The sequence below is a fragment of the Lagenorhynchus albirostris genome, chromosome 12 (assembly GCF_949774975.1).
Source record: "Lagenorhynchus albirostris chromosome 12, mLagAlb1.1, whole genome shotgun sequence".
In the NCBI taxonomy this organism is placed as follows: domain Eukaryota; kingdom Metazoa; phylum Chordata; class Mammalia; order Artiodactyla; family Delphinidae; genus Lagenorhynchus; species Lagenorhynchus albirostris.
The window spans coordinates 68,288,086-68,315,186 of NC_083106.1; the positions used below are offsets into that span (position 1 = coordinate 68,288,086).

General features: G+C 42.3%; 1 pseudogene; it reads right to left on the bottom strand.

Moving 5' to 3' along the window:
* Positions 1 to 6,373: 6,373 nt before the first annotated feature.
* On the bottom strand, positions 6,374 to 12,492 carry LOC132530494 (N-alpha-acetyltransferase 40-like; annotated as a pseudogene).
* Positions 12,493 to 27,101: the final 14,609 nt, after the last annotated feature.

A 27,101-nucleotide genomic window follows, 5' to 3' on the forward strand; every position in this document is an offset into this window, starting at 1 on the left:
ATGGGACCTAATGAAACTTAAAAGCTTTTGCACAGCAAAGGAAACCATAAACAAGATGAAAAGACAGCCCTCAAAATGGGAGAAAATATTTGCAAATGAAGCAACTGACAAAGGATTAATCTCCAAAACATACAAGCAGCTCATGCAGCTCAATATCAAAAAAACAAACAACCCAATCCAAAAATGGGCAGTAGACCTGAATAGACATTTCTCCAAAGAAGATATACAGATTGCCAACAAACACATGAAAGAATGCTCAACATCATTAATCATTAGAGAAATGCAAATCAATACTACAATGAGATATCATCTCACACCGGTCAGAATGGCCATCATCAAAAAACCTACAAACAATAAATGCTGGAGAGGGTGTGTAGAAAAGGGAACCCTCTTGCACTGTTGGTGGGAATGTAAGTTGATACAGCCACTATGGAGAACAGTATGGAGGTTCCTTAAAAAACTAAAAAAAGAAGTACCATATGACCCAGCATTCCCACTACTCGGTATATACCCTGAGAAAACCATAATTCAAAAAGAGTCATGTACCAAAATGTTCATTGCAGCTCTATTTACAATAGCCAGGACATGGAAGCAACCTAAGTGTCCATCAACAGATGAATGGATAAAGAAGATGTGGCACATATATACAATGGAATATTACTCAGCCATAAAAAGGAACGAAACTGAGCTATTTGTAGTGAGGTGGATGGACCTAGAATCTGTCATACAGAGTGAAGTAAGTCAGAAAGAGCAAAACAAATATCATATGCTAATACATATATATGGAATCAAAAACAAAAAAAGAAAATGGTCAGAAGAACCTAGGGGCTAGGCAGGAATAAAGATGCAGACCTACTAGAGAATGGGCTTGAGGATACGGAGAGGGCAAAGGGTAAGCTGGAACAAAGTGAGAGAGTGGCATGGACATATATACATTACCAAACGTAAAATAGATAGGTAGTGGGAAGCAGCCGCATAGCACAGGGAGATCAGCTTGGTGCTTTGTGACCACCTAGAGGGGTGGCATAGGGAGGGTGGGAGGGAGGGAGATGCCGGAGGGAGGAGATGTGGGGACATGTGTCTGTGTGTGGGTAATTCACTTTGTTATAGAGCAGAGGCTGAAACACCATTGTGGAGCAATTATACTCTAATAAAGATGTTAAAATAAATTAATTAATTAAAAAAATAAGTGTTAACATGGTGTAAATTGCACCCAGAATTACATTAAATAATTTATGCCAAGTAAACATGAGAGAGAAAAAAAAAAGAACACTACTTAACACCATACACAAAAATAAACTCCAAATGGATTAAAGACTTAAATGTAATACCAAACACTATAAAACTTTTAGAGGAAAACATAGGAAAACACTCTTTGACATAAATCTCAGCAAGATCTTTTTTGACCCACCTTCTAGAGCAACAGAAATAACAAAAATAAACAAATGGGACTTAATTAAACTTAAAAGCTTTTGCACAGCAAAGGAAACCATAAACAAGACAAAAAGACAACCCTCAGAATGGGAGAAAGTATTTGCAAATGAAACAACAGTCAAAGGATTAATCTCCAAAATATACAAACTGCTCATGGAGCTCAATATCAAAAATACAAACAATCCAGTTAAAAAATGGGTGGAAAACCTACACAGACATTTCACCAAGGAAGACATACAGATGGCCAAGAGGCACATGAAAAGCTGCTCAACATCACTAATTATTAGAGAAATGCAAATCAGAACTACAATGAGATATCACCTCACGCCGGTCAGAATGGCCATCATCAAAAAATCTAGAAACAAGAAATGCTGGAGAGGGTGTGGAGAAAAGGGAACCATCTTGCATTGCTGGTGGGAATGTAAATTGATACAACCATTATGGAAAACAGTACGGAGCTTCCTTAAAAAACTACAAATAGAACTACCATACGACCCAGCAATCCCACTACTGGGCATATACCCTGAGAAAACCATAATTCAAAATGAGACATACACCACAATGTTCATTTCAGCACTGTTTACAATAGCCAGGTCATGGAAGCAACCTAAGTGTCCATCAACAGGTGAATGGATAAAGATGTGGCACATATATACAATGGAATATTACTCAGCCATAAAAAGAAAAGAAATTGAGTTATTTGTAGTGAGGTGGATGGACCTAGAGTCTGTCATACAGAGTGAAGTAAGCCAGAAAGAGAAAAACAAATACTGTATGCTAACACATATATATGGAATCTAAAAAAAAAAAAAAGGTACTGATGAGTCTATTTGCAGGGCAGGAATCAAGAGGTAGACATAGAGAATGGACTTGATGACATGGGGTGGGAGGGCGAAGCTGGGGCAAATGAGAGTAGCACTGACATATATACACTAACGAATGTAAAATAGTTGGCTGGTGGGAAGCAGCTGCATAGCACAGGGAGATCAGCTGGGTGCTTTGCGATGACCTAGAGGGGTGGGATAGGGAGGGTGGGAGGGAGGCTCAAGAGGGAGGGGATATGGGGACATGTGTATGCATATGGCTCATTTGCCTTGTTGTGCAACAGAAACAAGTATAGTATTGTGAAGCAGTTATACTCCAATAAAGATCTATTAAAAAAATAGTAAAAAAAAAATTTTGTGTAGCATATTTGAAGGTTGCTAAGAGAGTAGATCCTAATAGTCCTCATCTGAAGAAAAAAATTCAATAAATAATAATTAAATAATTATTTAAATAATATTAAATTATTAAATAATATTTAATCATTAAATATTAAATAATATCTAATCATTAGATGATGTGGTGAGCATTTTTATTAAGCAGATGCCCTTCAATATTCCCTCTATTTTTTCCTCAATGACCTTTCATCATCCAGCACACAAGCAAGATAATTACTGTTTTAATATAAAGATTTGAGTCTGTTCAACTTGAGAATGTCAATTCTGTATTTACTACACTAAGCTTCTAGTTTTCAAAATAAACAAATGACTGGCTTGTAGTCAGAAACTACTTATATCTAACTGACCTGCCTATGAGACACATGCTTTTTTTTTTTTTTTTTTTTTTTTTTTCGGTACGGGCCTCTCACAGCTGTGGCCCCTCTCGCCGCAGAGCACAGGCTCCGGACGCGCAGGCCCAGCGGCCATGGCTCACGGGCCCAGCTGCTTCGCGGCATGTGGGATCCTCCCGGACCAAGACACGAACCCGCGTCCCCTGCATCGGCAGGCGGACTCTCAACCACTGCGCCACCAGGGAAGCCCGAGACACCTGTTTTTTAAAGGCAGTGTTTCTTACTTCAATTCATTTTGGCATTACATGAATAGTTTCTGAAACCCTAGTGGAAATATATCCTTCAGAGGAGAGGTCCAGTATTTCACTCCAGATTCCACTGAGAATATTAAATTTTTTTTTCAGCTGAACAAAGTATCTTTTATTTGTGACATACAAGTACAACCAATGAGGGAATTCCTGGCAATCCAGTGGTTAGGACTCCATGCTCTCACTGCTGAGAGCTCGGGTTCAATCCCTGGTCAGGGAACTAACTAAAATCCCACAAGCCACACGGGGCAGCCAAAACAAACAAACAAACAAACAAAGAAAAAACAAAACAAAAAACCCCCCAGGAAAACAAAAACAAAAAACCCCAAAAACCAAATACAGGACTTCCCTAGTGGCGCAGTGGTTAAGAATCTGCCTACCAATGCAGGGGACACGGGTTCAAGGCCTGGTCCGGGAAGATCCCACATGCCATGGAGCAACTAAGCCCATGTGCCACAACTGCTGAGCCTGTGCTCTACAGCCCGTGCTCCACAACAATAGAAGCCACCGCAATGAGAAGCCTGCGCACTGCATCGAAGAGTAGCCCCTGCTCACTGCAACTAGAGAAAGCCCACAAGCAGCAACGAAGACCCAATGCAGCCAAAAATAAATAAATAAATAGATGAAAACAAACAAAAAACAAATACAACCAATGCAAAAAGAGGTCATTTCCCCCCTTTTCTTCCAGTGATAACAAGTTGCTAAAGAAAAAAATATATATATCAAGAAGGAGTTTATATTCAAAGTTTCCTCTAAAAAAAACAAACCAGGAAGGGTTAAAAAAAGAACCATAAACATGTCATACACACATCTGACATCAACGAAAATAACCTGAAATACGGTAGATACAGCTAAAAAAAAATCTCAAAATTAATATTTTAACATCCCCCAAAGAAACAAACAAAAAATCCTGGTACAAAAGGCCTGCTATGTTTCTCAAAACCAAGACATTGGGGAAATGGAGAAAGATTGATAGTTGAGAACTGAATGGGCTCAAAACCAACAACGGGGTGACCTGCAGGTCTCAGGCAGCCCCTCCCCCGACAGCAGCCCTTGGAGGCAGCTGGACCACCAGGGCCCAGCACAAAGCACCCATCTACCAGCGGGCTCGCTGCCAGGTACCCAGGGAGCAGAAAGAGAGAACGTACACTGAACTCACCTTATGTGGGATTTACGCTGGGTTCCCTTTCGGACACCTTTAGTGGGAGGCATCAGAAATCCATGATCTCTAAAAAAAAAAAAAAAAAGTTTACTTTAATAAACTTGTTTTGGTTTTTAATGGAAAAAAGAAAAGAAATCCATGATCTAATACAGTAAATATTTATCATCCTGTGTCCTTTGAGAGACAGCAGGGATCAGAGGAAAATCTTTTCCTAAATATGCTTCTGTCGCCCCATGATTTTTGGAATGAGCCCTCCCATCCCCTCCCAGTCATTAAAATTCTTACCCTTGGGTAAAATCCCCTGGGAGCCAGCAGGGTAGGGGCAAAGGTGGGCTTATTCCTGTGTAAAGCTGCAAGGCCACGTCCACTGCTGGCTGGTCAAGAGCAACGCACAGCGCAGGGCTGGGCCGGGGGAAGGAGGCCGTGTGTACAGGGCCCCCCTGCACAGGCGGGAACGGGGGTGGGTGTGGAGGAGGCGAGGCGGGGGGCGGAGCGGGGGAGAAGCAGGAACAGCTCCCGGGAGATCTGCCAGCACGGGCGGCCCGAGAGAGGGCAGAGGGTGGGACGTGAGCAGACAGCGGTCAGAAGGACGGACAGGCCTCCTCGTGAGCAACCTCACGAAGGCAGAACCTTTGGGACACTCCCTAAAGCAGAGCTCAAGGTTGTCCAAGGGAAGGCATTAGGTGCTTCTTCCTGGATAAGGATTTGGTCATTTTCTTCCCTGGAAGGGGAACAAGGGAAGAGATCGCCCTAGAGATCAGGGCGAGTTTAAACTCTATCCCACGAGAGGAGAGGAAGACCTTCTCCTGGCTCCCACCTGCTGCCACAGGTGATACTGGAAAGAAAAGCAGCTGTTTGGCCACTGAGAGGCGTTCCTGCTGCAGCCTGCGCTGCCAGCCAGGGCAGTGGCACTGGTGGCTCTGTGTGGCAGCGAGGGGCCAGGCTGGGGAGTGCGGGCAGAGGGGCCTGCTGCTGGCTGGGGGCTCTCTAAGCAGGCGGGGGGATGGGCGGGGCGGTGGGGAGGGATACCCACCTTCAGAGAGCTATCAGCGCCAAGACAGGAGAGGAAACAGCACTAAATATGCCAGGAAAGAGGGGCCATTTTGGGGGAAGACGAGGGGCTCCCTGATGTTATTCTCCCCTTGAGAGTAAGAACTTGGGTATCTGGGGTGGCGTGAGGGGCAGAAGCAGAAAGAGTGGTGAGAGGTGGCGGAGAAGAGCAGGCAGAGCCTCCGGCTGTTTTCTATGAAAGAAAAACTCGAGTCACTGCCATGAGATCAAGAGATTAAGGTCAGGATGTAGCCAAGTCCAAAAGCCCGGAGAAGCCATAGTCCCCGTGGTAGGCCCCATTCACACCTGGTCCTGGTCCTCTCAGCCCCTCACTGGCAGCAATGGAGTGAGGGAGACAGCCTTCCTCCCTGAGTCATCTGGTCCCCTGGCACAGCTCTGCTCTAACTGTGGATCCATAAAAGCACAGCCATAAGGAGCTCTCTCGCTTCTTTGTGTCGCGGCACCAAAGACCTTCCCAAGGTCTCCATCCGAGCATCCCATCCATGAAACGGGAGGCTTTCCGAAGCCTCTCTCTACGCCTAAAAGCCCAAATCTACACCGAGTCCATTCCTCTTTGGGAAGCAGCCAGACCCTGACCCAGGGGTCCAGAACTTTCAGAAAGGCGGGTATAAACACTCCATTGTCCAACTGTGAGCGTGTGCTGGTGGTGGTGGCGCCGGCGGGCTTCTCAGGCATTCCGAGGGAGGAAAGTCGAGGAACCCTACGCGGAAGGGTTCTCACTCTCGCGAGAGCCGAGAGCCGAGTGAGCGGGCGGCCACTATGAGAGCATGCGCCTTGTGCCCAGGCATCCGCCGGCTCTTCCCACAGCATCCCGTCCACTCTGCTCCGTCCTGGCCTCCTGCTCTTCTAGGAGAGAGCGGGAGGGGCAGCGTGGCCCTCTCCTCCCCAAGGTTCTGTGCTCTCAGGGTGCAGCCTGGCACGGGGAGGGCTGAGGAGGCCACAGCTCTGAGGGCACCTGGTAAGCGGCATGAGGCCAGGGAGAGGACGGGCCTGAGAGAAGTGTTCTGGCTTGGGAGTGCAGGGACAGCAGCCACCAGAGTGCCCGCCCGCGTGGGAGTACTGGCTGTCCCCAGACTTCGTCCTCCGGCTCGGGACCCCATTGGAGCAGCATCCGGACACGCTTGGGGGAGAGTCGTCGATTTCACATTGCAGCGCTTCTCTGAAGAACCTGTAGGCGCCACGATTGTGCTTACATACAGCTAACATAATTCTCTTCCTCTGTGTGCTGCTGGCCGTGATCTGCTGGATTGTATGAGGAGCTTGCCCAGGCCTTTCTGCCGCACCTTGCTCTCCATCTGGACTTCGTAGTAGTACAGGACTTCGTCCCTGCACACCACGTCAAACCGGAAGAGAGGAAGGGCGACATGGACCGAACTGTTTTTCCCAAGCGATGAGAGGTAATCCATCATTTCCTTGTGTTTCTCTCGGTCCTTCCAGCCCCAGTCGCGTCGCTCATACATGGTTTACATGTTGCTCAGGTTGAAGGCCCAAACAGTGACTGGCTCCAGGCCAGACACTCGCTTACATTCAATGAAGACATTTAACCCATTCCCATCATATTTCTTGAACACTGGGAAAGCCTCTAAAGGGTCTCCAAGCCTAGTCTCTTAAAGCTCTTTTGTCTTTTAATTCCCCCAAATGCAACAAGCATAAAAACGGCAGGAAGGAAAACTTAGAAATAACACCATCTGTAGATTTTACTCTGAAAATGTTAAAAGGATCCTCCCCCAGCCTGTTTGTTTGCAATGAGTCTCCACTGTAGTTGTCAGTGTTTTTAACATCCAAGAATCTTATTGTTTTTTTTTAATTTTAACCGTCTTTTTTTGGTTTTAACCAGTTTTTAAATTGAAGTATAATTTATCAGTTGTCACGTTTTTGCCTCCTCACTGATTGATGAGAAAAATAATTCAGTACGAGTTTTGGTATGGAGGTGGATTTCAGTCTGGAAATTTATTGGGAAGTCTATCCAAATGTCCTAAAGTTAAGCAAGAATAGTCATTAAATATGCAAAAATAAAAATATCATGTGGTAGGAATCAGAAAAAAATAGATGCCATAATAATTATAGCTATAATAGCATTAAAACAATGATTTTTATCAGTGACATAAACCAACGGTTTATTTTGGATGGGCTACAACTTAGTTTTATGGTTCTCCCTTGTTCAATTTTGGAATCTCTAGTACAAAAACTACAGATATCTGGGGGCTTTGATCCATGATGAAACCAAATAACTGTCCAATTTCTGTTGAGATGGATTGAAATTTGAATACTATTTTTGTGGCTATAGTATGCCACCTGCTTGGTGTATTAAAAAAAAAAGAGAAAAACTCTTGTTCTGCTTGAAAGCTTTCATTGTTTCACTACATTTCAAGTAACTTTGCGAGTAAAAGATGCTGGACTTTGGTGCTTGTATTTCAACCATTAGGAATACATTGCAGAGATAGGACAGCTGAATATTAGTAAAACCCAGCTGGTGAAAATTATTGCACTCCCATTCTCCCATTTATGAGACAATTTCTTAAATCTCTGAATTGGTTTCCAGACTGCAATCCCATAATCCCATTGTGTTTAGGAAAAAATGAAAGATCTAGCAGTGGCCAATTTAAAAAAGGGATCATTGGAGTTGAAGGCAAGGGGTGAGGAAAATGGTAGGCTATTATTTGAAATCTCATGGTGTGTCAGTTAGCTCTTACTGAATAACAAATCACCCCAAAACTTAGTGGTTTAAGACAACAGCCATTTATTTGATTCTTGTTTCTTTGCATCGGGAGTTGGAATGCACAGGGTGATTCTTCTGGTTTAGGCTGGCTCTCACTTACTGGCAGATAAAAGACTGCAGTTAGCTGTTGGTCAGCTCTGCTTTCGGGGGTGGGGGTAGCTCTTGGCTTGGGTGGCAAGGCTGACTGGACCACATGCCTTTAGTCATCGATAGGCTTGTTTGGGCTTCTTCATATGGTGGTGGTGGTGGTGGTGGTGGTGGTGGTGGTGGTGGTGGTGGTCTGAGGGGAAGCCCCAAAGCACAAGTGTTTTTCAGTCCTTGCATCATGTTTGCTAGCATCCTGTTGGTTAAACATGCCTTATGGCCAAGTTCAGAGTCAAGTTTGAGGGCGCTCAAACTTCCATGACAAAGAGGGTATGAATACAAAGAGATGAAGCATGTGTGGCCATTTTTCCAACCTACTGCATATGGTTTATTGAGTAAGATAAACCATTGAATTACGTGGGGAATCCTGACTGTATAATTTTGGCACAACTCAAAATCTGTCATGTAAAAAAATGTTTTGGAGATTTGGTCAAAGACAGGTTATGTTCAACTAAAATTAATACTTTGTCCAAAAACTTTTGGGAACGTCGTTTGGCTGATCAGACATCATGAAATTCAGTCCGAAGGGGTTATGAGCTCTCTCTGCTCAGAATCACTGTAGTCTGTATTAGAAAATGCTGAGAATTGCTGCTTGGGTTCTAGAATGGCTATTTTAGATAATTCAGTGCAACCCATCCTATCCTTTTGTGTGTAGAATTTTATTAAAAGTATGTATTTTTAGCTTATATGCTTAACGTGTGTATAATTATAGCACAGATGAGTTTTAGTGAAGCAGTAGTCGTAAAGGCAAGTTAGAATACAATATTGTAGTTCTCAAGGGTTGAGAATTATTGATTCAGAGAGCTGAAAGAGGCATTTTTCCATCACTGCCTAATATTAGAGTGAGGCCAGAGTGTGACCCCTATCACTCACTTTTGGAAAGGGGCAGAAACTGCTCCTAGGTGATAGGATTCATCTAAAAAATAAAATACAATCATATTCCCCACCCCATCTATTCTAGCCCACTCTACCCAAAACTTTGCTTTAGTATTTCAGGAAGTTCAAGAGGTTTGAATTTATTTGGTTTTAAGAAAAGAAACTGATTTAGTTCTTATCTAAATAATTAGCACCAATGTACATAAACTAAAGTTAAACTGTTTTCCACTTAGTATGTCAAATAAGAGCTTTCTTTTCTGCATTAAAACTTCCCTAAGTGACTCTCTTTGACTACTGCCCAGTGACTCTTTCCATCTCTTTTAAGGAATTTGTCAATTTTCAACCCTCTTTTTATGTTTCTTTCTTGCTGTCACATACCTGTTGCTCCAGAATTGGTTTGTGATGTCAAGCATGAATAGAATGCTAGATGCAGCACAGCCTCAGTAATTAGCATTACTTCAGAGGAGTGATTTGAAGCAGTGAAAGGTTTGAATTCAAGCTACTCTGAAGAAAAAAAAATTTATCGAATGATGTTTCCACACTCTGTTGAGCTCTTTGGATGTTTAAAAAAACAGTGAAAGTCAGCGGTACCTGACTTGAAGGAATTGGCACTCCATTTCAAAACCTGCTTATGAAAAAAAAAAAGAGACTAGGAAGGAAAGCTGTACTGCATAGCTACAGTGGGTGGAATGGATCTTGAAATTCAGAGATGAGCAACTCCATAAAAATTACTAGGAAAATTAGTCTTTCTTCAAGGAAGTGGGACTTGAGTGAAACTTATAGGAAGTGGAAATTCTCAAAATGAAAGTGAGGAATTGAGACCCTAAATCATAGCTGTTGGAGCCCTAAGGTTGGGAAGCATCTCTGTTTCCTAGATTCTGCTTTTAGAATTCATTCCAAGATCCTGAAGCGCTAAGGACAGAAGGGGCAAGCCAGCCCTGCAAGCCAGGGTCAAACTAGCATGGGATGTCCAAGGGCCAGAAGAAGAAGAGGTTATACTAGGGAATAATTGGAGCCAGTGCTGGGTACATAAATAGAGCTGGATTAAGGAGGGCCTTGATTATCCAAATGAGGATCTTGAGTGTGATTTGTATACAGTAGAGACTCAGAATTGTTTGAAAAGAAATATATATATATTTAATGTTAAATATATATTTAGTATTAGAGCACTGAACTTACAGTTATTTGACTGAAGATGGGCAAGGAGTACCTGAAGGGGGAGCCCACAAACTGCTTTTACGACCAGATAATGGTAATTAGTAACCAGCTCATTATTTATATACCAATGGCAGCAGTTGAAATTTTTTCTCTATTGGTTCCCCAATTCTGCAATCTTGTTAACAGTTGCAATTGCCTCAGTAATATTTTTTGCATATATGGTACCACTGGAAGCTTCAGATTCCCCAGTTCAAACAACGCCAACTTCAAATTAGTGGTATCTAACTCAATAAACCATTACTTATGTTGAATGGTTATCTTAGAACTCTGAAGAGCTAGACAATAGAAATTATGCATTTTGATCTCAGGCTGTCTTAACATTAATCAGTGTGCTGTTATTACCAAAAAGGTAGTGTTATAGACAGAATTGTGTTTCCTCTCCCCCAAATTCATATGTTGAAGCCCTAACCCTTAAAGTGACTGTATTTTGGAGGGCTTTTTGGGAGATAATTAAAGTTAAAAGAGGTCATAGGGGTGGGGCCATGATCCGGTAGGATCGATGTCTTTATAAGAAGAGAAAGAGACACCTAAGAACTCTCTCTGTGTGAGCAGAGAGGAAAGCCATTGAGGACATGGTGAGAAGGGGGCCATCTACAGGTTGGGGAGAGAGATCCCACCAGAAACTGAATTTTCCAATGCCTGGTCTTGGACCTCTAGCCGCCAGAACTGTGGGAAAATAAATTTCTGTTGTTTAAGCCACCCAGTCTTTGGTGCTTTGTTATGGCACCCTGAGCAGACTAATACAGACAGTAACCCTCAAAATGAAGGACATTAGGCATGTGTGCTGGGGCTTACAGCTGCTTAATATGCCTTGTTGTCCATAACCGATTTCTAGGCATAGGAAGCATCTAGGGTTGCAGGTTTCCATTAGAATTACTTTAAAGAATGTGAGGTTCCAGATCTTGACTTTGTCATCCTCGTGTACATACAGCTCTCAAGTGTCAGGGGATCATTTCTTGACAAAACCTTAGCAAGGGCTATTGTAAATTTTGATCATGGGTGAGAAATTCATGAGAAAATTTCTCTGAGGAAGACTGCACTTTTGTGCAGATGAGAGTAGTTATGTTTCCTAAAACAGAGTATTGATTCACAGGTTCTAATTTAAGTTGGTGAGTGACTGATCTCTTGACAATACAGGACTGACACATCTATTTGTGTAGTGAGTCGATTGCCATTGGCTGATGGGCGTTATTTGATACTATGCCAACAAGCCCTTTCTCCTGAACAGACCTGCGTTGCAATTTGCATTTTGTATAATACTTGGTTTCTAGGGAAAATCAATATGATTTTGAAAGGTGATTCTCACCTACGTTTCCTAGCAGTCTTTCAGGTTTTCCATTCCCTTAAAAATCAATTTGTGCGATTCTAAGGTTAAAGCTTTTCTGTCAGAAACTATTTGTGCCACAGGAGGCATAATAATAATATTGCCTCCCTCCCTCCCTTTCAAAATGCTACCTGTTTTAATCTCTTGGTAATACAAAAAAATCTATTAATTCAAGCAGAACCTATTAAGATGTCTTGTTTTCAGTGTTTTAAAAAATGTTGTTTTAGGGGCTTCCCTGGTGGCTCAGTGGTTAAGAATCCGCCTGCCAGTGCAGGGAACATGGGTTCGAGCCCTGGTCTGGGAAGATCCCACATGCCACGGAGCAACTAAGCCCGTGTGCCACAACTACTGAGCCTTCGTGCCACAACTACTGAAGCCCGTGTGCCTAGAGCCTGTGCTCTGCAACAAGAGAAGCCACTGCAATGAGAAGCCCGTGCACCACAACGAAGAGTAGCCCCCGCTCACCGCGACTAGAGAAAGCTTGCGTGCAGCAACGAAGACCCAACGCAGCCAAAAATAAGTAAATAAAAAATGTTGTTTTAGTAGGCTACTTACTGTAGTTTCAAGATCAGTTCTGGTCATTTGGAACCGAAGCAATTCTGCCTCACCCGGTGTGATTGCAGCCCAGAATTGGTGTTCTCTGTTATAACCAGATTATGCCTAAATGCTGGTTCTTTACCTCATGGCGCATTTTATGGATTTTTCAGACAGCCTTCCTGCTCCCTGGCCGAGAGGCTTCAACATTTCCTGAAGTTGGCTATGTGTGCCCTGGCTGACCCCTTTCAGCCTCTTTCTGCATGGCTCACCCCATCTCTCCAGCCATCCCCTGGGACAGGGTCCCTCAGAGGTCACTCAAGCCTATCTTCTGCTGTGCCCACTCTAGCCCTTAGGAAACATGTCCCCTCCACCCACTGTGGGTGCAAGCGCAGCTTTCTTCATCCCAGCCTTCTCTTCTTTTTTTTTATTTTTTTATTTTTTATTTATTTTTTATTTTTTTTTATTTTTTTTTTCCAGCCTTCTCTTCTTGCCCTGCAGTCCAAATGCATTCCAGCCAGCTTCTCTCTGTAAGATCTTCCAGATAAGAGCAGGCCCCAGTGTCTGCACTCTCCATCCGCAGAGGACATGGGTTAAACTCTTTCCCAGGCACCAGGCAGACTAACACACACCTGCCTCTCAGCAAACATCCCCCTGGGGCGCCCTCCTCTGAGGTCCACCCTTCATCCTCCATTCTGTCTGAGTAGTTCTCTGGAAGCTCTGTCCTTTGGCTGAGGGTGGGAGTGGGGACTCCTCTAACAGGTTGGGGTGGGAATATAACACTGACAGTTCTGTTCAAAGACCTCACCAATAACCTCAAGTGATTTCTTAGTTTCCTTTCCAATATCCTGGCGATTGGTGAGGTGTAAAGGATTATAGTTTTCAGTTTTTTGGATGCTTCTTAGCCAGTCCTGAATGTGTATTTGGCACTTCTCTTTAGAATGTAGGGACATATGACACCTATTCATTTCAGCTGAGATTAGGAAAAGTCCCATTTAACATTCTATTATAAGAAGAATGATTGGAATTGAGAAGCGGAGGGAATCGACATAAGACTAATCACGATGAAATCTAAATATAAGCCATCAGCAACTTATAATCAAGGTAGAAAAGCAGGACAGAAAAATATGTTTTATAATTGTGAGCATTGCAATGCATGATACTAGGGACAGCTAAGCACAGATAATAAATACACCATATGCTACCTAGGCCCCTATTTTGAGAGCTTTTTATAGGACATGTACATGAAGTGCCAAACTACAGGGAACATATTAAAGAGTACAGCTTAGCAAAGCATTCACATCCATCAAGCAGCATTTGATTCTTAGGTTTATTGTGTCACATCTAAGATAATGAGATTGTTAATTGAGTTTACCTTTAAATATGTATATATATAAGTGAGTGAAGGAAGTGCACCAAAATTTTGTAAATAACAGTGAAAATTTGATAGAACCGTTAGCAGTTATTCTTTTTATGCTCTTAAAATAAATTTTTATTTTAGAGTAGCTTTAGATTCACAAAAGAGTTGCAAAGATAATACAGTTAGTTCCCATGTATTCCATACCAAATTTACAGGATTATAGTGAGAATTAAGCATGAGAAGTACCTGGAACATGGCTAGAACTCAATACGTGTTTTAACTACTATTATTATAAGTGGTAGTAGTAATATTCTGGCAACATGATATAGATGAGGAGGTAGATGAACCTGTGATTCGTCTGAGACCGACACAGTAGTTTAGAGTAACTGAGATAATGGTCAACATGAACTGTGGAGATGTTCCCAAGGTTGATAAGACTCCTTGGGTAGAGTCAGACAACAGTCGGAACCTTGGCCTCTGTGGGCAGATAGGAAGGGCTTAGTCTATGGGCAGAGCATCAGAGCTGGGGATCCTCAATCACACAGGGGCATGAGATCTTGCTCCCTGTGGCTTATTAAGCATCCATCCGTGTTATGGGCTAAATTGTGTCCCACCTCCAAGATTCATATATATATATATATTTTTTGAGGTACGTGGGCCTCTCACTCTTGTGGCCTCTCCCGTCGTGGAGCACAGGCTCCGGACACGCAGGCTCAGTGGCCATGGCTCATGGGCCCAGCTGCTCCACGGCATGTGGGATCTTCCCAGACCAGGGCATGAACCCGTGTCCCCTGCATTGGCAGGCGGACTCTCAACCACTGCACCACCAGGGAAGCCCCAAGATTCATATTTTTTAAAAAAATTTTTATTGGAGTATAGTTGATTTACAATGTTGTGTTAGTTTCAGGTGTACAGCAAGGTGAATCAGTTATACATATACATATATCCACTCTTTTTTAGACTCTCTTCCCATGTAGGCATTACAGAGTATTGAATAGAGTTCTCTGTGCTATACAATACATTCCTAATATTCATATGTTGAAGCCCTAACTCCCAGTACCCCAGAATGTGACTGTATTTGGTGATAGGGCCTTTGAAGAGAAGATTAACTTAAAATGAGGCAATTGGGATGGGCCCTAGTTCAATTTGACTTTGTCCTTACAAGAAGAGGAAATTTGAACACACACAGGGACACCAGGGGAAAGACCATGTGAGGACACAGCAATAAGGTGTCCATCTGCAAGCCAAGGTGGGGGGCCGCAGGAGAAAGCAAGTCTGCTGACACCTTGATCTTGGATGTCCAGCCTCCAAAATTGTGAGAAGATAAATTTCTGTAGTTTAAGCCACCCAGTCTTTGGCACTTTGTTACGGCAGCCCTGGAAACAAATACAGACATTGAGCTGGGATAGGGGGACAGTAGAATAAGGTTGACAGGTAAGAACTAGAGAAGAGGCTGGGCTAGGAGTTAAGGTGCACAGGGGCAAGAAGAGCTGGGAGCATAGCAGCAAAAATGACCCAGGGAGCAGCACAGCCCCGCTTAGGATATGCAACAGGACTGGGGAGGGGTCAAAAATAGTTATTTAGGAGGTAGAAGTAGAGCCCGGTACACCTCTATGTGGGAAATGTATTGATAGATTCACCTCTGAGGGACTGGAGAAGGAAGGCAGAGACCCCATAGATGATGAGGTGCTGAAGGTAGGAGTGGATCATCAGTGATTTAACTGCTTATGGCATAATTTGGTTTATTATTAGGGGTTGTGATTTTTCTTTGGGTCAAAGTATGATTTTATGCTGTGTGGAGTGTGCATGTTTGTGTGTAAAACTGTATATTTAAGGAATATATTTTAGTTAAGTTTACTGCAGTCTTAAGGCTATCTGAGTAGATAGGGCATTCACTCATGTTTTTCCGTTGCCTGCACTTCTTTTTTTTTTTTTTTAACGTCTTTATTGGAGTATAATTGCTTTACAGTGGTGTGTTAGTTTCTGCTTTATAACAAAGTGAATCAGCTATACATATACATATATCCCCATATCTCTTCTCTCTTCCGTCTCCCTCCCTCCCACCCTCCCTATCCCACCCCTCTAGGTGGTCACAAAGCAGTGAGCTGATCTCCCTGTGCTATGCAGCTGCTTCCCACTAGCTATCAATTTTACATTTGGTAGTGTATATATGTCCATGCCACTCTCTCACTTTGTCCCAGCTTACCCTTCCCCTCCCCGTGTCCTCAAGTCCATTCTCTAGTAGGTCTGCGACTTTTTTCCCGTCTTGACTCTAGGTTCTTCATGAGCTTTTTTTTTTTTTTTTTTAGATTCCATATATATGTGTTAGCATAAGGTATTTGTTTTGCTCTTTCTGACTTACTTCACTCTGTATGGCAGACTCTAGGTCCATCCACTTCACTACAAATAACTCAATTTCGTTTCTTTTTATGGCTGAGTAATGTTCCATTGTATATATGTGCCACATCTTCTTTATCCATTCACCTGTTGATGGACACTTAGGTTGCTTCCATGTCATGGCTATTGTAAATAGAGCTGCAATGAACATTTTGGTACATGACTCTTTTTGAATTATGGTTTTCTCAGGGTATATGCCCAGTAGTGGGATTGCTGGGTTGTATGGTAGTTCTATTTGTAGTTTTTTAAGGAACCTCCATACTGTTCTCCATAGTGGCTGTATCAATTTACATTTCCACCAACAGTGCAAGAGGATTCCCTTTTCTCCACACTCTCTCCAGCATTTATTGTTCGTAGATTTTTTGATGATGTCCATTCTGACCGGTGTGAGATGATATCTCATTGTAGTATTGATTTGCATTTCTCTAATGATTAATGATGTTGAGCATTCTTTCATGTGTTTGTTGGCAATCTGTATATCTTCTTTGGAGAAATGTCTATTCAGGTCTACTGCCCATTTTTGGATTGGGTTGTTTGTTTATTTGATATTGAGCTGCATGAGCTGCTTGTAAATTTTGGAGATTAATCCTTTGTCAGTTGCTTCATTTGCAAGTATTTTCTCCCATTTTGAGGGCTGTCTTTTCGTCTTGTTTATGGTTTCCTTTGCTGTGCAAAAGCTTTTAAGTTTCATTAGGTCCCATTTGTTTATTTTTATTTCCATTTCTCTAGGAGGTGCGTCAAAAAGGATCTTGCTGTGATTTGTGTCATAGAGTGATCTGCCTATGTTTTCCTCTAAGAGTTTTATAGTGTCTGGCCTTACATTTAGGTCTTTAATCCATTTTGAGTTTATTTTTGTGTATGGTGTTAGGGAATGTTCTAATTTCATTCTTTTACATGTAGCTGTCCAGTTTTCCAAGCACTACTTATTGAAGAGGCTGTCTTTTCTCCATTGTATATTCTTGCCTCCTTTATCAAAGATAAGGTGACCATATGTGCGTGGGTTTATCTCTGGGCTTTCTATCCTGTTCCATTGATCTCTGTTTCTGTTTTTGTGCCAGTACCATACTGTCTTGATTACTGTAGCTTCGTAGTATAGTCTGAAGTCAGGGAGCCTGATTCCTCCAGCTCCATTTTTCTTTCTCAAGATTGCTTTGGCTCATCGGGGTCTTTTGTGTTTCCGTACAAATTGTGCAATTTTTTATTCTAGTTCTGTGAAAAATGCCATTGGTAGTTTGATAGGGATTGCATGGAATCTGTAGATTGCTTTGGGTAGTAGTCATTTCCACAACATTGATTCTTCCAATTCAAGAACATGGTATATCTCTCCATCTATTTGTATCATCTTTAATTTCTTTCATCAGTGTCTTATAATTTTCTGCATACGGGTCTTTTGTCTCCTAAAGATGCTACCAGAAAACTACTAGATCTAATCAATGAATTTGGTAAAGTAGCAGGATACAAAATTAATGCGCAGAAAACTCTTGCTTTCCTATACACTAATGATGAAAAATCTGAAAGTGAAATTAAGAAAACACTCCCATTTACCATTGCAACAAAAAGAATAAAATACCTAGGAATAAACCTACCTAAGGAGACAAAAGACCTGCCTGCACTTCTAAACATGGCGTCTCTCAACAGTTAACAGCTGAATTTTAACAATTCTGTTGTTCTGTGTCAAACTCAGTAATAAATTGTTCAATAGAACATCCTTATAGAAAATGGCAGAATAGAAAAATTTTACACTGAGAACAAAATTGACAGCCCAGTTATATTTTTGAGGCTTAAATGTTAGGTGAAACTAGTTGATGTCATAATTGTTTAACATTCCAAAAATTTACTCCAGTAATGATTTGTTTTGGGTTTATTTCATTACCTATTTTTTTGATATATTCTTGTAATTTGTATATTCCCTTGTTCCTTTATTTACTTGTTTATCCCCAAAGTTAACTTTTCTGATATTCTGGCATATTATGAAGTTGATTAGTAGAGCACACAGAAATAATTCGTATTGAACATTGGATAATAACATTATGGCCAGTAGAGGGCATCAAGTAATGGTCACAAGTACAGGTTTTGAAGAGATAGAAATATTGGTGTTCTAACTGCAGGACAATTTCAGCCAAAGCATATGTACGGAAATAATTCCATGATGTAAATGTGTTTAAAGCACCATGGTTACATTACCCAGTGATCATTTTGTGTCTTGGTCACTATAGAGATGCCTTAGATATACATTTTGAAAATAAGAGTAGCTCTTATGTTGAAATGGAAATTGTTGAATTTTGACATTCTTCGGCAAAATATAAAGGGTTAAATATTTTAAAAAATGGTATGATTTCTAACTTTCGAAATATGTATATACTGCCTCCTAGCATCTCTGTCTCCTCATCTCAAATGTGGAAGATTGAGGAAATGCTCTCCAAGGTCTTTTCTAGTTACACAGTACCATAATGTGACAATGAGTCTCTTCATCTGGGATTACCACCGCAAAGAGAATTTAGAGGCGTCCTGTCTATCAGCCACTGGAGGGCTCCCTCGATCAAACCGGAACTTGGATTGAATGTGCCATGCAGTTTCCGGACTTTGCATGACTGATTTCTTAGCGTTATTTATTGAAATAGAACCCTTATTTGCATTGCATTATCTTTCACAGTTTTAGAGATTTTTCTAATTTCACTTCCTACCCACTCCAATCTCTTTCTTTCTCTGGCTTTGTGGTTTATCAAGGCACCTTTTTGAGTTTTATGTCATTTAAGTCTAACAACAACCTGGGGAGTAAATATATATATGTGTGTGTGTGTATATATATATATATATATATATATATATTTTAATGGATGAAGAAACTGAGGCTCTGAGAGACTAAGCAACTTTTCCCGATGTCGTGCAATAATTTTGGAGTGGGAATTTAAATCTAGGTTGTTACTCCACATTCTCTTTTCGGTCCACCAGAGTAAGTCTTGACTCAGTTCCCGGTATGTTACTTGAGAGGAGTAATTTACTAAGCTGTAACTATTCATGGATATATTTTCAAGAATCATAAGCCTTTAGAGGTGGGAGGAATTAGCTGTTCTAATTCCCCATTAACGAAAACACTTAGGGCTTTTTCCATCTCTCCAGCTTTTATTTCATCTCATCTCCTGTGTTGGTCTCATTGGCTCAGGCTCCTTCAAATAGCAGAGCATATGGTCACCGGGTTCCTCTTTTTACAGTCCCCAGGGACCATGCATGAGTCCCAGGGAAGGACTTTGGCCAGGCCTTGGTCACGTGCCTGCTTCTCTCTGGGGGTGGTATTACAGTGCTTGCTGTAGTTGAAAGCCTCCCTGGAGCCACAGGAAGTGGGTTCCAGGGGAAATTCTCCATGCTATTGAGGGAACTGTTTCCAGAAGAAAAGAGAAGGAAAATGGTTTCTGAGCATGGGCTGCTGGCCCAGGGTGGGTGCCTCAGGGAAGGTCTGTGGGCAGCCCCGGAACAACAGGAGGACCTGGGTGTCTGATGGTTACCAAAGGAGTGAGGAACACAGAAAACAAACTTCACTTATCTAACTCCTTTCCTGGGGCCAGCCAATGAATGTAACCAAGAGCAAGCATAGGAAAGACCCAAAGAGTCTAGGAGTGTTAAGGGTAGAACTGCAGAAATATCCCATCAGATACTTTTTGGCTACCAATGTAACACAACCAAGCAAAACTAAGATTCTTGGCTTTTCCTGACAGTGTAGGGCCAGTCCTCTCAGTGAGGAGGGTTGATGTGCCCCCACATCTGGGGCTTACTCCCTGTATTGAGGCTTTTACAGGACACACAGGGCTGGGAATCACAGCTTCCTGGAGGGTACCAAACTCACAGAACATGGTCTGGTGGTGTGCAGGGAGCCACGTGAGCCGTTTCTCAGAATGATGACTTAGGCGCACATTTAAATCTCTTCTGTTAACGGTGGTGTCAGTTTTGGAACTTAAGCACATTTTCTAGATTAAAATGCAAAGTAAAAAGCATTTCCTTGGGAAATCATCTTTTCTTAACGTCTCCTTGTGGCCTGCTATATGTTTTTGTGTCCTGCTGTTGGACTCTGGGTTTGCAATGTCCAATGCAGGCAGGTAGGAGAGAGGCTGACTAAATTAACAGGAGCAACTTTCTGCCTTTTCCCATTTCCTTTCCATTTCTCTTGTCCTTTTCATTTCCTTGAAAAAGACAAAGTGCCTGGACTTCCCCAGCCATCCAGTGGTTAACACTCTGCGCTTCCAATGCGGGGGGGGGGTGGGTTCGATCCCTGGTCAGAGAACTAAGATCCCACGTGTCGCACGGCCAAAAACAAAACAAAAAGAACAAACAATCAAGAAAAGACAAAGGACCCAATGGTTTACATGGTCTCAGGATCCAGGTTAGTTAAATTCTTCATGCTCAGGTACTCTCTTTAATGTTGCCTGAGGAGGATCTTTAAGATCTACAGATTTTATTAGGACAACAAAAGGATTAGTTGAAAAGTTATGAACCCATGGGGTAAAGTGCATCTATTGATAGAACAGTTAACTCAAGCATAACTACACACAGAAAAATTATTTTGAAAATACTATTGTAACAATTTGGGGCCATCTAATCCCTCTACACTGTGCTGTGGGCAAAAAGCAAAAACCAAACAAACAAAAAAGACAGAGAGAGCCTGAGAGATGAGGTGAGTGCTCTGTCCTGGCCCTTGTTCTCTAAACTTTCATGGCACTAGTTCCACATCTGCTTGAGTCCCAAGTGTGCACACTCATCTCCACTGTCTTTCTATTCCAACTTGCTCGAGGATGAGCTCAGACTTTCTGCTTCAGTGTCATCAGAGTTCTGCAAGTATGCTTGTACTGTGCTTGTTATTTCTTTTTTATGTCACTACTTGCTGTTGCTCAAAGTATGAAATGCAGGAGATCTCATCCTCCTGCCAGTTTCTCTTCAAATGGTTTTGGTTGAGAATGTTCTGGATTGAGTTACATTATTCTGTATCATGCAGAGGGTGGTCCCTAGACCAGCGACATCTAGCAATGCACAATCTCAGGACTCACTCCAGAACTACCAAATCAGAAATATGAGAAAAACGGCCTTTTACTGCATTTTAACACACGGTATTGAAAATGCTACTTAAAGTCTCTCTCTTCCATTATACTTAAATTTCAGTTAAGGAAGGAATCTGTATTGTCTAGCTCACTGCTGAATATCTAGGACCTAGCATAATTCTTGGCAGATAGTAGGTTCTCAGTAAATGTTTGCTGAATGATAAATGAATGGATATCTGCAGAGTAATGGTTGTTTGCTTAACCTAGTTGTTAAGTAACCAGTGTGTTTAGAAGGGCTCAATTGAGGAATAATGCTAACAGTGCAGACAAATGAGGTGTGTAATTAGCACCTCTGATCCTATTGTTATTTCCCAGAAGAGATTTTCTGCCCAGTTGACTGTGATTAAGCGAAGGTAGACAACCTCCAAAGAGTGAAAAGGATTGGCCCATTTGGCAAAGAAGGTGACCCTTGTTCTCTCCTACTGCTGTATCCTCAAATTGTGAGATTGATGATGTGCCCCTTGGCAGTCTGAAACTTTGTTCTCTTTTGATTGAAAAAGGTCATATTCCAGTTAAATCTACTGATTTGTCTCTCTTCCAATTTTATCTCTGAAATTGAAAATCTCCCCACCCTCTCTTCCCCCTCACTTCCTTTTTTTCTTTGGTACAGACTCCCCCTTACCACTCTCTGGCTATTCCAACACCTGTCTACCTAGTCTTCATTCTTCCAATCCCTTTCATTCAAAGATGCTTTGCAAACTGCAGGTCTGGTCATGTTCTCCTTTGGTTAAAATCCTCAGGCATTTTTCTGCTGCTGGCAGGATGAGATCCAGTGTGCTCAGAGAGGGATTTGAGGCCCTTCATGGACCTGGCTGCCCGGCCAGCCTCTTCTCCTGTCACTCTCCTTCCTAACCCACACTCTGGCCACCACACACCACATCTCATTCCCCAAACACCATCTGCATCTCTGCATCTCCGTGCTTTTGTTCATGCTGCGTCTCTGAATAAATTGTCAGCCTAGTGAGCTCATATCATGTTCTGGTTCAAATCTGGAGGGAAGGCTCCCCTTCCCTATCTCCCACAGAACTGTTTATTTCTTTTCTCTGCTCACATACCACACTGTACATGTATCTATTATGCAACGCATCACACTCTGTTGTAATCACTTATTTGTTTACTTCACTTCCTCTTCCAATATATCATATTTTCCTTAATGGCTGGACTGTGCCTTGTTCACAACACAATGTGATGCAAAGCTTGACACAGAGATGTTAATAAAAGTTAGTTGATTATTGAATAAACTTAATCTTCAAATTATTATTATTATTTTTTGCGGTATGCGGGCCTCTCACTGTTGTGGCCTGTCCCGTTGCGGAGCACAGGCTCTGGACGTGCAGGCTCAGCGGCCATGGCTCACGGGCCCCGCCGCTCCGCGGCATGTGGGATCCTCCCGGACCGGGGCACGATACCGCGTCCCTTGCATCGGCAGGCAGACCCTCAACCACTGCGCCACCAGGGAAGCCCAAATTATTTTTTTTTAGTAGACTAAATCCCTACCCACCCTTGCTGGACTTTAGTAATTTCTCCTGGTTATTTTCATTAAGAAAGGGCTCATCTCACTGGAAATATGCCCATTTGCTGGAGTATATTCTGACTTTCAACATTTTTTAAGTTGAAAGAAGGTGATTCTATTCCTCTAGGATGGTTGTGACTGTTAAGCCTGGCTGAGTACATAGTGGTTGTTAATATCATAACTCTGCTCCCCAAAGCCCTCAAAACACTTGGAGAAGATACAAGTGGAATCAGTGAAGCCTGGTGCACAAACCCTTTAAAGATGCCTGTTAGTACTTGTCATGGACTGAACATTGCATCTCCCCAAAATTCATATATCAAAACCCTTTCCCGCACAATGCAGTGGTATTGGGAGGTGGGGCTTTTGGGAGGTAATTTGGATTAGATGAAAATCGGAGGGTGGATGGATCACACACGAATGGGATTAGCGCCATTATGAGAGTCATGAGAGAGCTTGCTTCCTGTCTCTCTCTCTGCTCTCTGCCATATGAAGATTCAAGGAAAAGTCTGCAGTCTGTAACTCAGAAGAGGGCTCTCACCAGAACTGACCATGCTGGCAGTCAGCTGATCCCAGACTTCCATCCTCCAGAACTGTAAATTTCTGTGGTTTATAAGTCAACCATTTCTGTTGTTTCTATGGCATTTCTGTTGTAGCAGCCCCGATGAACTAAGACATTACCTTGATCACTCTGCCCACTGGCCCTCCCACCCTGCCCTTCCTTACTACGGTCCATTCCCAAGACTAAGACTTAAGGAAATCAACATCACTTGCTCCTTGGGCAAAGAGTAGGTCACTTTATCCTAGGAACCAAAACAAAAGACAAGTAGCAACAACAATTGAAAAAAGCCTATAATGGATAGAATTGAAATCCATGGAGTAAAAACTAATTTAGTTTCATGAGGGTAACTGAAGGGTATCAGGGAGTCATGGAAACAGTGTACGTTTTCACCCTAGAAAGGTCACTGGAAAGAAAAGACTTGAACCTGGTCCAACGGCACTTACTGTCCAAATGGAGCCAGCGTGGCTGTTCCAAAAGCTCCCGGCTCAGAGGCCTTGGAGCTCTGTGTGTCAGGGCTCCTGTGGTTGGAAGAGAGAACAGTGCAGGTTATGGCAGGTGGTGGTGATTGACTGTGATGGTAACTGCTGTTAAAAGAGAGACAGGAGTCTCTGGAACATTCTTACAGCTAAACCTCAAGGATCTGGAGCATAGTTTGGGGACCGGAAGGCTGTCAGGAATTGTAAGAGGCAGCTCTTGATGACAGGTGACACTGTTAGTTCCTTGGGAGCAGGAATTAACTGAGCTTCATTCTACCCCTTTGCCATGGATGTGAGGTGGCTACTCTTTTTGTTTCAACTCCCCTTTGCTTATCTTTCTACTCCTGCTTCCCTTGACAGCGGAATGTCTCTTCATATATTTTTCGTTCAAATTTTTGAGAGGTAAGAATGTCATCGTTGCAACTTATCACTTTCTGTCTGGGGGGAGCTTTTGTACCAGGCTACCCCATAGCACACAGCCAGCCTGTAGACACAGTTGTTCTTGGGGCTGGTGCCTGCTGCCCTGACCAATCAGCTGATGGATGATAGGGGAGAGGGTGTCACATGGTACCACGTGGTGGATTGTGGTTCAAGAACCACCTAGAGATGCTTTACTCTGTTGTGCCTGTGTCTCCTAACCCATTTAGAAGGAGTTTGTGGGCAAGTCATGTGTTCTAAGGCAAGACGTCTTGGATATAGACATATTTTGGAAACTCTGATCATGATTTCTCCTAGGTATTACCAGTGAGGCTGAGATCCCCATAGGCTCCTGTTCCAGTTTGTACTGTATCCAGCAATCATACATGAAATGACATGTGCATACATGGTACACCTGATGTTGCATTTCTAATTGGACTCATTCAATCAAGGACACTTGCCTGTATCAAACGTACCTTTGCTTTCCTTACTGTGCTTGAGGACATTGTTTTTGTTTCTACGGGTGTGTGTGTGTGTGTGTGTGTGTGTGTGTGTGTGTGTGTGTGTGTGTGTGTGTGTGATTAGGAAGGGAAGTCAGGCCTTAGTTCTTCATTAGTGAGAAACTGATAAGAAGTATTCAGGTAAAGTTGTCAGGTAAGAAGACGCATGCTGCCTCAAAAGTTTTATAGTCTATGTCAACACCATTTACCTTATGGATGTTCTTTTTTAAAATAAATTTATTTATTTTATTTTTTGGCTGCATTGGGTCTTTGTTGCTGTGCGCGGGCTTTCTCTAGGTGCGTTGAGCAGGGGTTACTCTCCGTTGCAGTGTGTGGGTTTCTCACTGCAGTGGCTTCTCTTGCTGTAGAGCACAGGCTCTAGGCGTGACGGGCTTCAGTAGTTGTGGCACGCAGGCTCAGTAGTTGTGGCTTGTGGGCTCTAGAGTGCAGGCTCAGTAGTTGTGGCGCACGGGCTTAGTTGCTCCGTGGCGTGTGGGATCTTCCCGGAACAGGGCTTGAACCTGTGTCTCCTGCATTGGCAGGTGGATTCTTAACCACTGCACCACCGGGGAAGTCCCTGGATGTTCTTCTTGTTCTCTATAAAACACCTCTTTTTCCCCCACCTGCAAAGTACAGCTAGAAAGGATGGCTGATGGTTCAGCTTGCAGCCTTAGCTTTTTTATATCACTGCTTCGTGCCTCTGAATGTGTATTTTTATCAGCATCCTTTTTTTTTTTTTTTAACTGACCTGCATAAACACTTTTGTTATATTGCCCGACTTGTTCTCCTTTGTTATCCAAATTCCAACTCAGGCTTGTTTGCTTAACTGAGTAATTGATTTATTCATTTGACAATTTCTTATTGAGTGCTTAACCATGAACCAGAAACACTTGGGGTCACTGGTCTGTTTATTATTAGACTGCTTACAAGTCTAAATTTTCCTCAGAGAACTGTTTCCATCGCCATTCCTTTGGATGTCTTCATAAATTTGCATCTCCTAAATCATCCCTTGACATATGACTATTTGATACCACATGAACTGGAAAAACATGTCCATATGACCTTGTTTCTTGTATCTATGTTGTTCATACATTTTCTTTGAAGAACCATTCATTCTCTTCCATTCTTCAGAGCTTCTGGTATCACCTTCACTTTCCCTAAGAATCAGATGAGGAAAATGCTCTCCTCTGCCTCATTTTTCCCTCATCCTCTTAGCAAAGGCAATGTTTATAAATCCCTCTAAAATTATATTTTATCCAAAAATAGAAAATAAATATAATCAGCTTTCTACAAATCTGCCCTGAAGACCAGGGTCTCATAGTCTTACAACTAGATTTTCTGTCCTCTTTTCCCTCTTATTTTCCCCTTACAGAGATCCCAGTGCTTAGGTAGATGCCAAACTCATGCCAGATTCTCACTTGCTGTTTGTGGACCCAAAACCATCACCAATATTATCTTCTGACCTCTACTCTTTCCATTGCTGTATTCTTGCTTTCTTCATATCATTGCTGTTATACCTTTTTCTTTTTCAATGAAAAGTTTCCATAATCTACCCACACTCATGGCAGATGGTCAGTCAGTATTCTTTGAGTACCTAAGACTTTGCTGATATTATTTTCCAGCTCCTCTTGTTGCTGTTTCTTTTGTATCATCACTGTCCTGATGCCTTCTTTTCTTTATAAATATTTGACAATTCCGCTTCTGCATAGAGAAGGGACCCTCCTTACCCAGGACATACTTCTGCTTTTGAATTTCTTAAAGTCTGTAATCAATGTGTTCATTTCAGTTAAATTCAGCAGACATATAAATTATATAAATTGAATGCTACTACGTACCACCCTCTGTGCTGGGTCCTGGGAGCTTCCAGGGAGCCAACAGATTACTTTCCTGAAGCAATTCTCCCCTCAGAGTGATTCCCTTCTATTATGAAGGGAATAATTTCAACCCTTTTTTATGGCAAGGCTGAAGCCTGCTGTGAATTCCCCAGGGTTTATGGGGCAAAAGGAGGATAATTTAAGGATCCTGGATGACTTAAGGGTCCCAGGAACATCCAGTATCTTCCTTTCTACCATTTGAAATAGCTCTTCTTCCTACTGACAGTTATCTAAGATTGTCTTTTAATTCTAAGCCTGAGATGACTTAGGTGAGACTTCAGTTTTCAAAAACATTTCCAGCAGGTAAGGATATGAGTTAGTTCTTTGAAGCATCAATATCTCCTCTTTGATGATAGACATTTTATTGGGTCCCTTTTCTTAACGACCTCTGCCAGTGTCACAGGAAACTCTCTAACCAATGTGGTGTCTGTATGTGTTGGCCTGACCCTCATTTTGATATTGGCAGATTCAAATTAGTCTTGAGCCTTTGAAGCCCTCCATGGTTTACAATAAAAGTTCATAGGCAGCACTTTCACCATGCGTAGTCTTTAAGTTCTCAAATATCCCCAAGCCAAC